Raw genomic sequence first — 15,357 nt, 5'->3', positions numbered from 1 at the left:
ATTCATGTTCTTATAGGATTTAGTACATATTGGTGAAATAGTGTACTGCCTCTTTAAGAACCGGCCAACTCCGGTTACATTACGTTGATTCTCATTATGTGATTCAGATCTTGAGAGCGGTGGAAGCTAACGGTTTTCTTACCTGATAACTGCTAACTTTTAGTTACTTTTATTAAGAATATTTTATTTCATTTCAACTAGAATAAGTGTATTAGTCAGCTCACATTCTTTCTTTCTTTTTTCTTTTTTGTAAATCGGAAACCAAGGAATAAAAACGGAGATTTTCATCTTTTATTTCAACAACGTTTCTGAAGTGGATTTATTGAACTGTGTTGCTGGGCTAGCAATAGACACTACAAATGGAACTAGCTGCTTGGAATAATGTTAGATAGTTATTAGTGTAAGCCATTGCATATCTCAAGATTTCAAACCTCTACATTAGTAAGAAAACCTGCTTGACATTGGATAACGAGCCTTTGGAGAGGTTTGTGGAAAGTGGAACATGAATGAAGGTACAACGAGGGACTGACTTTCTCAACTAGCCTGATCATGCGCTGTGCTCGTGGCTGGTTAGTGCTAGCGCTAAGTGCTAACTGCGCGACTGTTACAAGTGGAACCTGTAAAAAAAAAAAACGGACTGACTATCAAAGCAATCATGACGGAGACAGGAACAGAAGCCGCGGTAAGCCTAACTGAGAAAAAACGAGTGGTTAAACCAACACTTAAAGCATTGGAACATAAGCTGCAAACGAAAATAAGCTCCAGAAGAGCCATACTAGCACAACTTACTGAGAAAAAGAACGATTTGTATGCTTTAATGGATGATGATGCAAATGTTGAAATCATAGCAAAGGAATTGTTGGCCAAGTATGAAACACTGATAAAGGAATTTAGTCAAATAAATGCTGACGTTAAAGACATATTCTGCCAGATTGAATGCATAGAGAATTTGAACGCAGATCAAAGGGATTGGTTTGAGCCAAGAAATAAGGAGCACAGAGAATTTGTGCAAGAAGTGAATGCATGGATACAGAATGCAATACTACGCAGAGAAGAGGCTAACAAGGTTAGTGAGCAGATACATCCTGAAGATAGTGTGTCAGTCACATCCAGTAAGTCTAGAAAATCTAAGTCTGTTTCTGCTACTTCTGCAACATCGTCAGCTCGTGCTGAGCGCTTAAAGGTTGAATTAGAGAGAGCTGCTCTGTTAGCCAAGTCAGCTACATTGAGAAAAAGACAGACTTTAGAGGAGCACGAACTAAAGCTCAAGGTTGAAAAAGAACAGTTGGAGCTGCAAGCAGGGCTCGCTGCAACAGATGCACGATTAGCCGTGTTAAGAAAATATGAAAGTTCAGATGTGTCAAGTAGAACCAAAGGCAGTAGGGTGGAAATATTGATGTCTGCTCCAAGGAAACAAGATGTCAGCCACAGTAAGAGAAGTGTAGCTAGCGGTGGAACTTGGCATAGCCACACTAGTGGAAGAGGCACAGATGCGATAAGAGCTCCTGTCACTTCAGATAATAACACAGATAATCTGGTTACCGTCATGCAACGGCAAAACGATATCACTGAAAGCCTAATAAAGCAGCAAAGGCTATCTACATTGCCATCACCGAACATTCCAGTTTTCAAGGGAGATCCATTAGAATATCGTCTCTTCATGAGAGCCTTTGAGCACCGCATAGAAAGCAAGACTGAAAACAGCAAAGATCGGCTTTACTATCTAGAACAGCACACAAATGGGCAGCCTAATGACTTAGTGCGCAGCTGTTTTCATTTGGATCCAGATCAGGGCTACCCTGAAGCCAAGAGACTGCTAAAGGAACGCTTTGGTGATAAATATAAGATATCCATGGCATATCTTGACAAGGCTTTAAACTGGCCTGCCATTAAAGCAGATGACACGAAGGCACTTGAAGCATACGCTCTCTTTTTGACAAACTACAATAATGCAATGTCAGATCTGGAGTACTTAGAAGAGATGGAAAATGCTGCTAACATGCGCACGATCATCTCAAAGCTCCCATACAGGCTGAGAGAGAGATTCAGGAGTGTCGCCATAGACATTCAGAAAAAGCAAGATCGGCGGACAAAGTTCGAAGACGTAGTGTCATTTGTCAACACACAGGCTGAAATGGCAGCGCACCCTGTGTTTGGTGAAATCTCAGGACAAACAAAGCGCCAGACTGAAAGGTCAAGTGGAAAGAAAAACATCACAACACTAGCCACTGAAGTAAAGGAACAGAAAGCTGAGAAAGATGTTGCTGGTGCAGCAAACAAGAAAGCTCAGGAGAAGGGAAAAAAACATGGACAAAGCCTTCATGAAACCTTGTATCTTCTGTCTGGGAGATCATACTATGGAACAGTGTAAGAAACTCCAAAGAAAGTTGCACAAAGAAAAGCTTGAATTCCTTAAGAGCAAAGGACTTTGTTTCAGTTGTCTTATAGGAGGACACATGAGTAATGTCTGTGAAGAAAAGAAGAGTTGTCAGATATGTTCAGCGACACACCCTACGCTCTTACACATAAAGCAGAAATTCAAAGACTTACCTAAGGAAGAGGCTTCACAGGAGGAGCCAAAAGAGGAGTCTCCAAAGAAAGAGCAAACTGTTGTCAGTGGATTCGTGGATGCAGGGGAAGCATGCTCTCAGACTGGGGTCGGGGGTACAGGTAGTGTCCTCGCCATCGTTCCTGTGAGAGTAAAAGCAAAGAAAGGCAACAAGGTGCTGACTTGTTATGCATTCATGGATCCAGGAAGTAACGCCTCTTTCTGCACTAACAAGCTGGCGAACGACCTTCACCTGCAAGGAAAAAATGTGAACATTCTACTCACTACTATGGGAGACCAAAAGACAGTCTCATGCAAAGCTGTATCAGACCTAGAAGTGAGTAGCCTAGAAGGTGATGACTTTATCGAGCTTACAGGTGTTTTCGCACAAAAGGTTATCCCCGCAAGTAAAGAGAACATTCCAACCCAAGAAGATGTGGATAGGTGGCCACATTTACGAGGTGTACGAATTCCATCGATCAACGCGGATATCGGTCTTCTGATTGGGACTGATGTGGCAAAGGCTTTGGAGCCAGAAGAGGTAATCCGCAGTGTCAAGAATGGGCCGTATGCAGTACGCACAGCTTTGGGATGGACAGTAAACGGACCGCTGCGTGAGAACATCAGGAGCTGGACAAAGAATGGATACCCGCAGATCCAGATGAATCGGATCTCAGTGGCTCGACTTGAAGACTTGTGGACTCAGCAATTCAAGTATGATTTTCCTGAGAATTCTCAAGGAGAGCAGTTAGAAATGTCTAAGGAAGACCAACTGTTTATGGACAGAGTCTCCAAATCGGCAAAGCTGGTTAACGGCCACTACTCTATTGGTCTGCCATTGAAGAACAAAGATGTGAAAATGCCTAACAACAGAGCAATGACAGAGCAACGAGCGCTCAACATGAAAAAGAAGCTTCAGAGAAATCAGACGTTCAAAGAGGACTATGTCAGCTTCATGAATGATGTGATAAAGAAGGGCTACGCTGTGAAGGTTCCAGATGAAGAACTAAAATGGAGTGATGGAAAGGTGTGGTTTATTCCGCATCACGGTGTCTACCACCCTAAGAAGCATAAAATGCGAGTGGTATTCGACTGTGGCGCTTCATATCAAGGAACCACACTCAATGAACAATTACTGCAAGGGCCTGACATGACAAGCAGTCTGGTTGGTGTCTTGACTAGATTCCGTCAAGAGCAAGTTGCAATCATGGCGGATGTGGAATCGATGTTCCACCAGGTCAAAGTCCCACCAGAAGATGCTGACCTCCTCAGGTTTTTGTGGTGGCCGGACGGCGACACCTCAAAGGAGCTGCAAGAGTACAGAATGGAGGTACACTTGTTTGGAGCCACCTCCTCACCAAGCTGCGCGAGTTATGCGTTGAGAAGGTGTGCCGAGGACAACAAGAACATGTTTGGTGTAGCAGCAGTGGATACAGTCTTAAATAATTTTTATGTAGACGATTGTTTGAGATCAGTTGCCACTGAACAAGAAGCAGTCAGACTACTCCAAGACTTGAAGGCCATCTGTCAAACAGGAGGTTTTAGACTGACAAAATGGACGACGAACAATCGAAATGTGTTGTTAAACATTCCACTTGAGGACCGGGCAACAGAAGTCAAAGATCTCGATCTTGACCAGGATTCACTCGCCATCAAAAGAGCTTTGGGAGTACAGTGGTGTATCCGGTCAGATCAGTTCAAGTTTCACGTGCACATAGAACAGAAGCCTCTCACTAGGAGAGGAATCCTGTCTACGATGAGTTCAGTTTACGACCCACTGGGAATGTTGTCGCCAGTCATCCTGCCTGCTAGAAACATCCTGCAAGAATTGTGTAGCCTAAGAACAGGTTGGGATGACATTGTGCCAGAACATTTCGCACAACAATGGACAGAGTGGACTGAAGAACTTCAACAGCTCACCGACTTTGGAGTGGATCGGTGCTTTAAGCCACCTGAGTTTGGGAAAACAGTGCAAGCTCGGCTGCATCACTTTTGTGACGCGTGCGAAACAGGCTATGGTACTGTTACTTACTTAGTCCAGAAGAACAGTGGCAACCAAATATGCTGCTCATTTGTCTTGGGAAAATCAAGGGTTAGCCCTCTCAGACCACCAACTATCCCGCGGATGGAGCTGACGGCGGCTGCCTTAGCTGTGAAGGTGGATGTCATGCTGAAGAAAGAACTACAGTTGCCACTGTCAGATTCCAGGTTTTGGACGGACAGTACTGCCGTACTCAAGTACTTAGCACATGAGAACGTCAGATTTAAGACATTTGTGGCGAACAGGATTGCCGTAATCTTGCAAGCATCAAAAGTGCAGCAATGGAGCTATATCAACACTCAGTTGAATCCTGCTGATTGCGCCTCCAGGGGACAAAAGGTGAGTGTCTTCATGAAGAACGAAGTTTGGATTGCAGGGCCTGTCTTCCTCAGTAAACCTGAAAGGGAATGGCCAGACAAGCACGATCACCTAGAAGAGCTCACAGCTGAAGATCCTGAGGTCAAGAAAGGCATACTTGTTAATGCTACAACAGCAGAAGAAAGCACTGATGCAATGCAACAACTAATTCAATACTATTCTTCATGGATACACCTCAAGAAGGCTGTGGCGTGGCTCACACGACTCAAGGGAACCCTGGTAAACCTGTCAAGGAAGAGAAAGGAGATGAATGGATTGTACAGTGATCAACAATGGGTGAACAGGGAGATGTTGAGCTACAAAAAGAGTCTCAAAAAGACTTACCTGACCGTGGACAATCTGCGACAAGCTGAGATGGATATCATCAGCCATTGTCAGCAAAGTATGTTTCAGGAAGAGATATCTGCTCTTCGGAGAAAGGACTCCATCAAGAAGAGTAGTCGAATCTTCAGACTGAATCCACAACTTGAAGAGGGAATCCTTCGTGTTGGAGGGAGGCTCAGTCGAGCATCAATGCCAGCCGAAGCCAAGCACCCTATGATACTGCCTAAGAACCATCGTGTGGCTGATCTGATTCTCCAGGATTCACATGAGCGGCTGGGACACAGTGGACGAAATCATGTCTTGTCTCATGTACGTCAAAAGTACTGGATTATCGATGCTCCCTCGTCAATCAGAAGAATGCTGTCACGGTGTACCATCTGTCGAAGACAACATGGTGCATCAGGCACACAAATGATGGCGGACTTGCCAAGAAACAGAGTTGTACCAGACGAGCCACCCTTCACCAGAACTGGAGTGGATCTATTTGGGCCATTCAACATTAAACGTGGAAGATCATCTGTAAAAAGATATGGGGTGATATTTACTTGCCTTGCTTGTCGTGCGGTCCACATAGAAATGGCAACATCATTGGAAACAGACTCCTTTATTCAAGCTCTGCGTCGCTTCGTTGCAAGAAGAGGTCAGGTAAAGGAGATGAGATCTGATAATGGGACCAACTTTGTTGGGGCTGATCATGAGCTCAGAAAGGCAATAAAGGAGTGGAATACTTCACAAATCGAGAACAGCTTGTTCCAACGTGACATCAGATGGTTATTCAATCCACCATCCGGATCCCACCATGGAGGGGTGTGGGAGAGAATCATCCGCTCCATCAGGAAAATCATGGGTGCTACACTGAGAGAACAAAACTTGGATGAGGAAGGTCTTCAGACGTTCTTCTGTGAATGTGAAGCCATTCTGAATAGTAGGCCTATTACCATGCCTTCCAATGATATGAATGATCTGGAAGCTCTTACCCCACAGCACTTACTTCTGCTCAAGACTAACCCCAACTTACCACCAGGACTCTTCCATAAGGATGATACTTATGCGCGTAAAAGATGGAGGCAAGTCCAGTATATGAGCGATCTATTCTGGAAGCGCTGGACCAAGGAATATCTGCCTCAACTCCAGAAGAGACAGAAATGGAACCATCCATCACGGAATTTCATCCCAGGAGATGTAGTCTTGATTGTCGACGAATCAGCTCCCAGGGGATCATGGCTGATGGGAAGAATTGTTAAGACTATGGAGGACGAGCATGGAATGGTCCGCAAGGTTCGAGTCAAGACAAAGACGAATGAACTTGAGAGGCCAATAACTAAACTTTGCTTACTTCAGGAAGCAGTATGAGAAGGACTGTTACTGAGTTTTACTCAAAAGAAAGACATTTAAAGTTGTAATTGCTTCTAGGATAGAAGGCAATTAGGGGCCGGGTATGTAGAGGCCAAAGTATAATTCATAGTAATGTGAATAAGAGTTAATGTTAAAAAGGTAAATAATTTCATTTAGAAGTTCATGTAATGGTTAAAATGTTACATAATACTTAAAAGGTTAAAAACATACTAGAATTCATGTTCTTATAGGATTTAGTACATATTGGTGAAATAGTGTACTGCCTCTTTAAGAACCGGCCAACTCCGGTTACATTACGTTGATTCTCATTATGTGATTCAGATCTTGAGAGCGGTGGAAGCTAACGGTTTTCTTACCTGATAACTGCTAACTTTTAGTTACTTTTATTAAGAATATTTTATTTCATTTCAACTAGAATAAGTGTATTAGTCAGCTCACATTCTTTCTTTCTTTTTTCTTTTTTGTAAATCGGAAACCAAGGAATAAAAACGGAGATTTTCATCTTTTATTTCAACAACGTTTCTGAAGTGGATTTATTGAACTGTGTTGCTGGGCTAGCAATAGACACTACAAATGGAACTAGCTGCTTGGAATAATGTTAGATAGTTATTAGTGTAAGCCATTGCATATCTCAAGATTTCAAACCTCTACAAGCACTAATATATGAAGAGTTCAGATGCAAAAGCCTCTAAGTGCCATCTGAAATTTTCTTCTAGAATGATCATTTTTATCAAGCTCGTATATTTAAATTCAGTAATTTCACTTAAATGGCAATGAAAATTACCTATTTATTGTAATTTAAGTGAAATTACTGAACTTAAATATACAAGCTTGATAAAAATGATCATTCTAGAAGAAAATTTCAGATGGCACTTAGAGGCTTTTGCATCTGAACTCTTCATATATATATATATATATATATATATATGTATATGTATATATGTGTATATATGTGTATATATATATATATATATATATATATGTATATATGTGTGTAATATATATATATATATATATATATATATATATATATATATATATATATATATATGTATATGTGTATATATATATATATATATATGTATATGTGTATATATATATGTGTATATGTGTATATATATATGTATATGTGTATATGTATATATGTGTATATATATATGTATATGTATATATGTGTGTATATATATATATATATATATATATATATATATGTATATATATGTATATATGTATATATATATATATATATATATATATATATGTGTATATATGTATATATATATATATATATATATGTATATATATATATAAAACTCTATTCGATTCCTTTTTTAGATTTTGCATCATCCTCCACTGTTTTTTTTTCTGTTTTTTTTCTCTCTTCTAACCATCCCTTATTTCAACCAAGGTAAATTATCTTTTTTTAAGTATCACTTAAAGGTGTTTACTAGGGATGGGCATTTTTCAAAAAATTACATTCGAATATTCGAGCTCACAGAAAACGAATATTCGAATATTCGTTTATTTACATAAGTTTATTGAGAAAGACGTTACTTCAAACAAACGTTAGTTTTGTTACCTATGAACATCTCTGGACAAGCCTATACGACTATATTAACAAGCTTATACATTTCATCCTTTGTATAATTGTTGAAAACATTAAAAAATGTTTGCACACACAAAAACATAAGAAATACAACGCAGAGCGCACTAAAAAAATGACAATAAAGCAGGCTGCGGCAGCCACAATTATTGTACTGAACGTTTAGCTATACACTCAAGTCTGAATGTTATTGCGTTATTGTTTTACATGTTCTTGTTGAGGAAAACAAGCATATCAACATGCTCGGGTGACAGTCGGCATCTTAGTCTGTTAACAATAAGGCCGGCTGCAGAGAAAACGCGCTCCGCCGGCACAGATGTTGCAGGGACGCACAAATAACGGTGTGCTAAGCGGCCAAGTTTCTTGAAGCGCTTTGTGTTGTCTTGCCACCAATTCATAGGATCTTCATCTGGTGGAATACACGGTTCCATCAAGAACTGTTCCCACTCGTCTCGGCTTGACTCTCTGTAATCTTCGCCGAAGAACAGGCTCAGCCTTCTCCGATGACTGGGCACGGGCACTGACTCATCTCCGTCACTGGCGGGGACGCAGGCGGCGGCGGCGGCAACGGCTGCACCCGCACCCCCCACATCAAAAGAAATACTTTGATATTGTTCAAAAAGTTTTTCTCTTACGGCTTCTCTCATGTTTTCGTCGAGGAACCTGAGGTGTTTGTGCCGAGGATCTAGAGCGGAAGCGAGAAGAGGCGTTTTCCCTGCGTTCTGCAAGTTCGCAATGTTTATTCGTTGCTTGAGAGATGCTGCAACTGTGTTTTTGAACTCATTCACTTTCTGTGATTCTCCACCGCTCATCTGAAGGTGTCTGTAGATGCAGATTAAATAACAAATAACTGAATATGTAAACTGAATTGTAGTCTTATTCAGTATTGATTATTTCTATTTAATTTGTAAGTAATTTAAATAAATGATTAAAACAGTTGACTGAATTTCTTTAATTTACGTTTTATTCGTTTTTATAATGTAAATATTTAAATGGAAAGAACCCGACAGAATAATTAAAAAGAGACCAGTAATCAAATTAACTAGAACCAAATGCTACATTTATTCGTTCATGTGAATTATACGAACCTGGATAGAAGGCTTTGCACAAGTGGATACACCATGGAGACAGACACGTAGTTTTCGCCACCCAATGCTTCACTTGCTATTTTCAGGGACTGGAGAACAGGTAATATTTCCTCAATTGTCTGCCAGTGATCATCGATCAACTCAAGAGTCTTAGCATCCGCCAGCTTGGTTGTGGTCCTGTCAGAGAGGACAGCAGTGATCGCCCAGCGTTGTTCATGCAAACGTGCGAGCATATCAGCAGCCGAATTCCAGCGTGTTTTGCAGTATTGCACAAGTTTGTGCGAAGGCAATTCCAGCTGTCTTTGTTTCTGTTTTAGTGCATTTGAGGCAATCGTGCTATGATGGAAATGTCCAACAAGTTTACTACATGCACCAATAAGTCTATTCATGCTTGCAGCTTTAAATCCATCATTAATGGCCAACTGAAGTGTGTGCGCGAAGCAAGGTAGAGATTCCCAGTCCACGTCTCTGTTTGCAGCTACTATATTGCTAGCATTGTCATGCACGCACGCGACCACTTTGCCGTCCAGGCCCCATTGCTCTACTGACGTTTTCAAATAATCCGCCAGGTTGGCAGCGGAGTGTCGCTCTTCCAATGCTCGGGTTTGCAGAACACAACTGTTCACCTTACTATCAGCAATAAAATGACACGTTATAGTGACATATGACTCTGTAGTTAATGCTGTCCAACTGTCAGTTGTAATGGCCACGAACTCTACTGTACCTAAAGTAGTTTTGAGTTCGGAAACCATGCATTCATATTGAAGCTCGATTCTCGCGGTTATGGTTTTCCGTGAGGGAGTGTTGTAATCTGGTTCAAGAAACTGTAAGACTTCCTTAAATCCATCTCCTTCAACGAAACTTAAAGGAAGCATATCTCTTGCGATCATTTTTGCTATGAGATGAGTGGTCTTCTCGGCTCGCTCGGGGGTACATCTGGGCCTTACGGTACCTGCAGTCGTGAAAGCAGTGATGGGTAGCTGTCTGTCTTCGCTTGACTGGTCAATAATGACGTTTCGGTGTTTGGATTTCATATGGCTCCTCATTGTGCTGGTGCTGTTATGATAACTCAATTTAATTTGACAAAGTTTGCACACGACATGTTGGTCATTTTGATCAAAGTAATTCCAGACTCCACTCCGTTTAGACGACGCCATTCTTCACACGCTGTCATCAAATGCACAGGCGCCACAGCGCCACCCAATGGATTTAGTTATAACTGTGAGTTTTAGTTTGCGTGACCATGATTTATGAGGCATTCATTTCATTTACGCCCATCAGAGCAACCGTTTGCGATATTCGAATAGTGTTTTTATTTTTCGAATAATTATTGCAGATCGAATATTCGAATATTCGAATATTCGTGCACATCCCTAGTGTTTACAGTTGTCTGTAGTTATTTTCTCCTTAGTGTATATGTGACCCTGGACCACAAAACCAGTCTTATGTGTCTTTTTTTTTATTTTTTTATTGAGATTTATGCATCATCTGAAAGCTGAATACATAATCTTTCCATTGATGTGTGGTTTGTTAGGATAGGGCAATATTTGGCCGAGATACAACTATTGAAAATCTGGAATCTGAGGGTATACAGAAAAATCTAAATATTGAGAAAATCGCCTTCAAAGTTGTCCATTTCTATTGGCGATAGTGCTGCATCCATTCACAAAAATACATGTTTTATATATTTAAGGTGGGAAATTTACAAAATATCTTCATGGAACATGATCTTTACTTAATATCCTCATGATTTTTGGCATAAAAGAAAAATCTATAATTTTGACCCATACAATGGTTTGTTGGCTATTGCCAAAAATATACCCGTGCGACATAAGACTGGTTTTGTGATCCAGGGTCACATATGTGCTTGTCATGGAAGCATAAATGAATTTATTATATTAAACAGAATTTTTAACAAGGTGAATTAGACTGATGACATGGTATACCTGCATTTTAACACAAAAGGTCTTTGTATTTCCACTTTCCAATAATTCAATTTAAGTTTGCTTCACAGAAACCTTGTTGTTTATCTATACAGAAACATATGAAGAAGCTCGCCAAAAACTTCCAGAGGCAGAAACAAACACAGACCTTACAGATGTGGACTCGCCCCCCCGTGAGAAGAAAGACACATGTAAATACAGCACATACAGAGCAGAGTATGGCTGCTGAATGAGGACAATCAATTGAGTAATTATTTTTTTCTTCAGTAAAAGGGCACGTTTTTTCGATGATAGTGAAACTTCCAGCAGCGCCAGAATGCAAATCAACCCCATCAGGAAATGTAAGATTGGCCAATTTGTGCAACAGTTATAGTTCTATTAATTTGTTTAATTAACACATTTGTTTTTTGTGAATTCATTTGAGGAATGCTATCATCAGTTCTGGAAATACACTTTTGCCTTTGAATTTAGTAGGGCCGTCACAAACGATTATTTTTTTGTAATCTGTTTATTATGCTCTGCTTGCATGCTCTGATAATATCTTTCTAGGAATATCTATGAAATCTGATTATGTTGCATAGAACTGAATAAAGAATGATATATTAATTTGAATATAATTTATTATTTTATTTATTTATTTTTATCTATTTTCTGTCCAATTTTTGTGTTACTTTAAAAATAATTGTGGCTATTTTCATTTATTGACTTGTGTTTTTTTTAATTCAGGAAAATTATTGATTCTTTTTGCCAAGTGCATCCAGAAGTTTCGGTTTCGGCCCAGAATTTGAATTTCGGTGCATCCCTAATTAAAATGCATATGTAAAAACAATGAGGCATACAATTGGTTTAAATAAAGCAGGGCTGGACATTAAGCCTTGTCATGTGTCCTTCGGACCAGTAAATCGGTCATTCACTTGGATTTTTTTGTGTTGTAAATATAATTTATTTTGAAGCAATATTCTCATCAATGTTAAATCAGCTTTGACGAATCTAAATCTGCATATTTTTACATTTAAAGGGCATTTTTCCCCTAATCGTATTAAATGTGTGCTCCATCATTCATTTTAAATTCCCAAAAAGACCATAAGACAGTTGCAGCTCATACCGATGCTGCCGCCAGGATTCTGAGCAGAACCAGAAAATATGAACATATCTGTCACGGTTGGCTAACCGTGGTCCGTTTGTGTGTGTGTATGGTTTTGTGCTGATTGTCATCACCTGGACTGATCAACTGATTACCACCTCATCAGCACCGGCACACCTGTTATTCATTTAGATCTGTATATAAGCATTGTCTTTTGTTTTGTTAACTGTCGGATCATTGTCACTGTCACCTGTACTTGCTTCTTGTCTTTGCTACCTGTGATCCTGGATTACTGTTTTGGATTTATTTGTGTAAATAAATCTACATTTGTTACTTGCATTTGCATCCTCACCTCTATGTGACAATATCACACCAGTCCTCAGGTCTTTACACTGGCTCCCAGTTAGATTTAGGATTGATTTTAAAGTATTATTACTGGTATATAAATCATTCAATGGCCTAGGACCTCAATATATTGCAGATATGCTCACTGAATATAAACCCAACAGATCACTCAGATCACTAGGATCATATCAGCTAGAAATACCAAGGGTTCACTCAAAGCATGGCGAGTCCGCTTTTAGCTATTATGCCAGCCGCAGCTGGAACCAGCTTCCAGAGGAGATCAGATGTGCTCCTACAGTAGTCACTTTCAAACTATGCATTTACTGAATGAGCACTGTGCCACTGTTCGTCCGACTGTTTGTACTGTACTGTATTTTATTTTTCTAAACTGTTTTAATTCTTATTTCTTTTGATTTTAACTTCTTCTATGTAAAGCACTTTGAATTGCCATTGTGTATGAAATGTGCTATATAAATAAACTTGCCTTGCCTAAATTCTTACATTTGAACAATTACTTTTTGAATAATGAGACACTATAGGGATTTTATAAATTATCGCAGTATGTTTACTGAGTTTGTGTGCTGCACTCATTTGGTTTGATTTCTCGAGAGGTTAAGCAAGCCTCAACAGCGCAAACCTTGCTGACAGTACATTATTATCATTCACTTTCGATCGCCACACACACTAAACTATTGTAGAATCATTCTCCCTCTTGTTTTCCTGTACAGGAACCAGCAGAGCAGGGAATTACTCTCTACCACTGGCCAGAGAGGACGCAGAGGCAATGAATTGTGAGTATTTGAAGAAAACACAGGACATGTAATCGTCCAGTCATTTTATGAAAAAAAGGTAGGACAAATTGCAACAGAAGCAAATTCAACTGATTTTTGTATCCTGAATATGTCCTGAGTAAGGGGGAAAAAAAGCCCAGAAGAATCCCTTTAGGGGAAAGTTTAGAAAGACCCAAATATAGCCGATTCATTATTTTTCTCATGAATAGGGTAACATTTTTAACCTGTACATCACCATGAGAATTACTGAGTTGATTACTTGCATCAAGACAAACAAAAAAATAATACGTATTTTTTTTTTTTTTTTTTTATTGTTTGTTAACATGGGCAAACGGTGCATAATCTAATTATGAATGTGCTAATTTGCATTGTTAGGGGTTAACAGTTTAGGACCCAAGGACCAGATGTTTGAAAGAAGACCCGGAGTCAGAATTATAAAAAATAGAAGAAAAGTTTTACTGAAGATAGTTTGCAGTTTCATCAGCAGAAGTCAGCTTCAAGACTCACACAGGAGTTCGTAGGCCGCCCCACTTACAGTTACAAAGATCACAGCAGTTATACCATTTCCAAGGTCTAAGCTACGTCATTGCTTACAGGCTGAATGATTCTTATTGGCTAAGAAATTGATAAACATAGTAATTTTCCACACATATACAGATAGACTGAAGCATATCTCCATAGATTATGCCGCTGACACTCGGACCCTGAAGTTAGGCACGTTGTGACCTTCCAGGTCGCAGATTTGGGTTGCTGGGTGCCAGCATGTCCCGAACAACAACTCAGTCAATCTCCAATAATGCCAGTGGTTCCTTAACCTGTAAGCAAGAAGACTAACACACACACCGACACACATCTTTTCCAAGGTTGGATTTGGCTTGGCTCTAACTATAAACAGGAGTCCCGTCTCAAAACATCAAGATAACAAGTTCTTTCTCTCAGGATAGGACACTTTATCCTAAATGGAAACTATAGGCTTTAACTGACCCCTATGTGTTTTAACATGTTAAAGACCTTTCTCAAACACAAATCCAGTCCCTATTTAATTTCTGGAAGCTGGGATAAATAGGCAAGCAATGTTACTGCATTCAGATATCAAATACTGACATTAATGAATACATGAAAAGAACATTTCAGTAATCACACTGGTAACTTATAACAAAGTAAAATCTCCAGAGAAGTCATTCAACTCATTTGATATTTAGAAGGAAAAGTATTGATTAATACCTTGATTATAATCACTCATTACATATACATTGAAGCAGCAGTGGATTCCAATCCACTCCCTTCAGCATAAATACCACAACAGATCTAAACATTGGGTATAGCCAGGTGAAAATGTCTTGTTGGCATATAACAGTAAAAGACTTGATGTTAAGGTCTGAATGGAACCTGTTTAGGCTACCCACGAGCATTAATACATAGAAGGAAGTACTTTAAACCAGCCTTTATTAATTAATATTGCAGAGATGGGGTTTGGGGATGGGTCTGTGGGACTCTTTCTGGGTGACGAGTCTGAGGGAACAGGAGAGAAGGGGTAAGGAGAATGCAGAAGACAAAATGTAGGTAAAATTAAAAAGTGAACGTCCAGAAACAGTCCCACGGACCCAAACCCCATCTCTGCAATAATAATTCATAAAGGCTGGTTTAAAGTACTACTTCCTTTATGTATAATCCCCAATGGGATTCTTCAGGGCTTTTCTTTTTTTCTTTACTCAGGACATATTGAGGATACAAAATCAGTTGAGTTTGCTTCTGTTGCAATTTGTCCTAGGTTGACCCCCATTTTGGCTTAAAATGACTGGATTATAATGTTTTTTAGCTTAGAATGTTTATAGCTGTGTCTGAAACCGTTCACT

General features: G+C 39.7%; 1 long non-coding RNA gene across 1 annotated transcript in view; it reads left to right on the top strand.

Moving 5' to 3' along the window:
• The window catches only part of LOC311296775, a 95,599-nt gene extending 84,146 nt beyond the window's left edge, over positions 1-11,453 (top strand). The window contains exon 3 of the long non-coding RNA XR_014628704.1: positions 11,377-11,453. This is a non-coding gene — a long non-coding RNA (uncharacterized lncRNA). The remainder of the gene's footprint in view (positions 1-11,376) is intronic.
• The last annotated feature ends 3,904 nt before the right edge of the window (positions 11,454-15,357 follow it).

Source organism: Rutilus rutilus (genome assembly GCF_951802725.1).
Source record: "Rutilus rutilus genome assembly, chromosome: 1".
Classification (NCBI taxonomy): domain Eukaryota; kingdom Metazoa; phylum Chordata; class Actinopteri; order Cypriniformes; family Leuciscidae; genus Rutilus; species Rutilus rutilus.
This window is presented reverse-complemented; position numbering and strand designations above follow the sequence as displayed.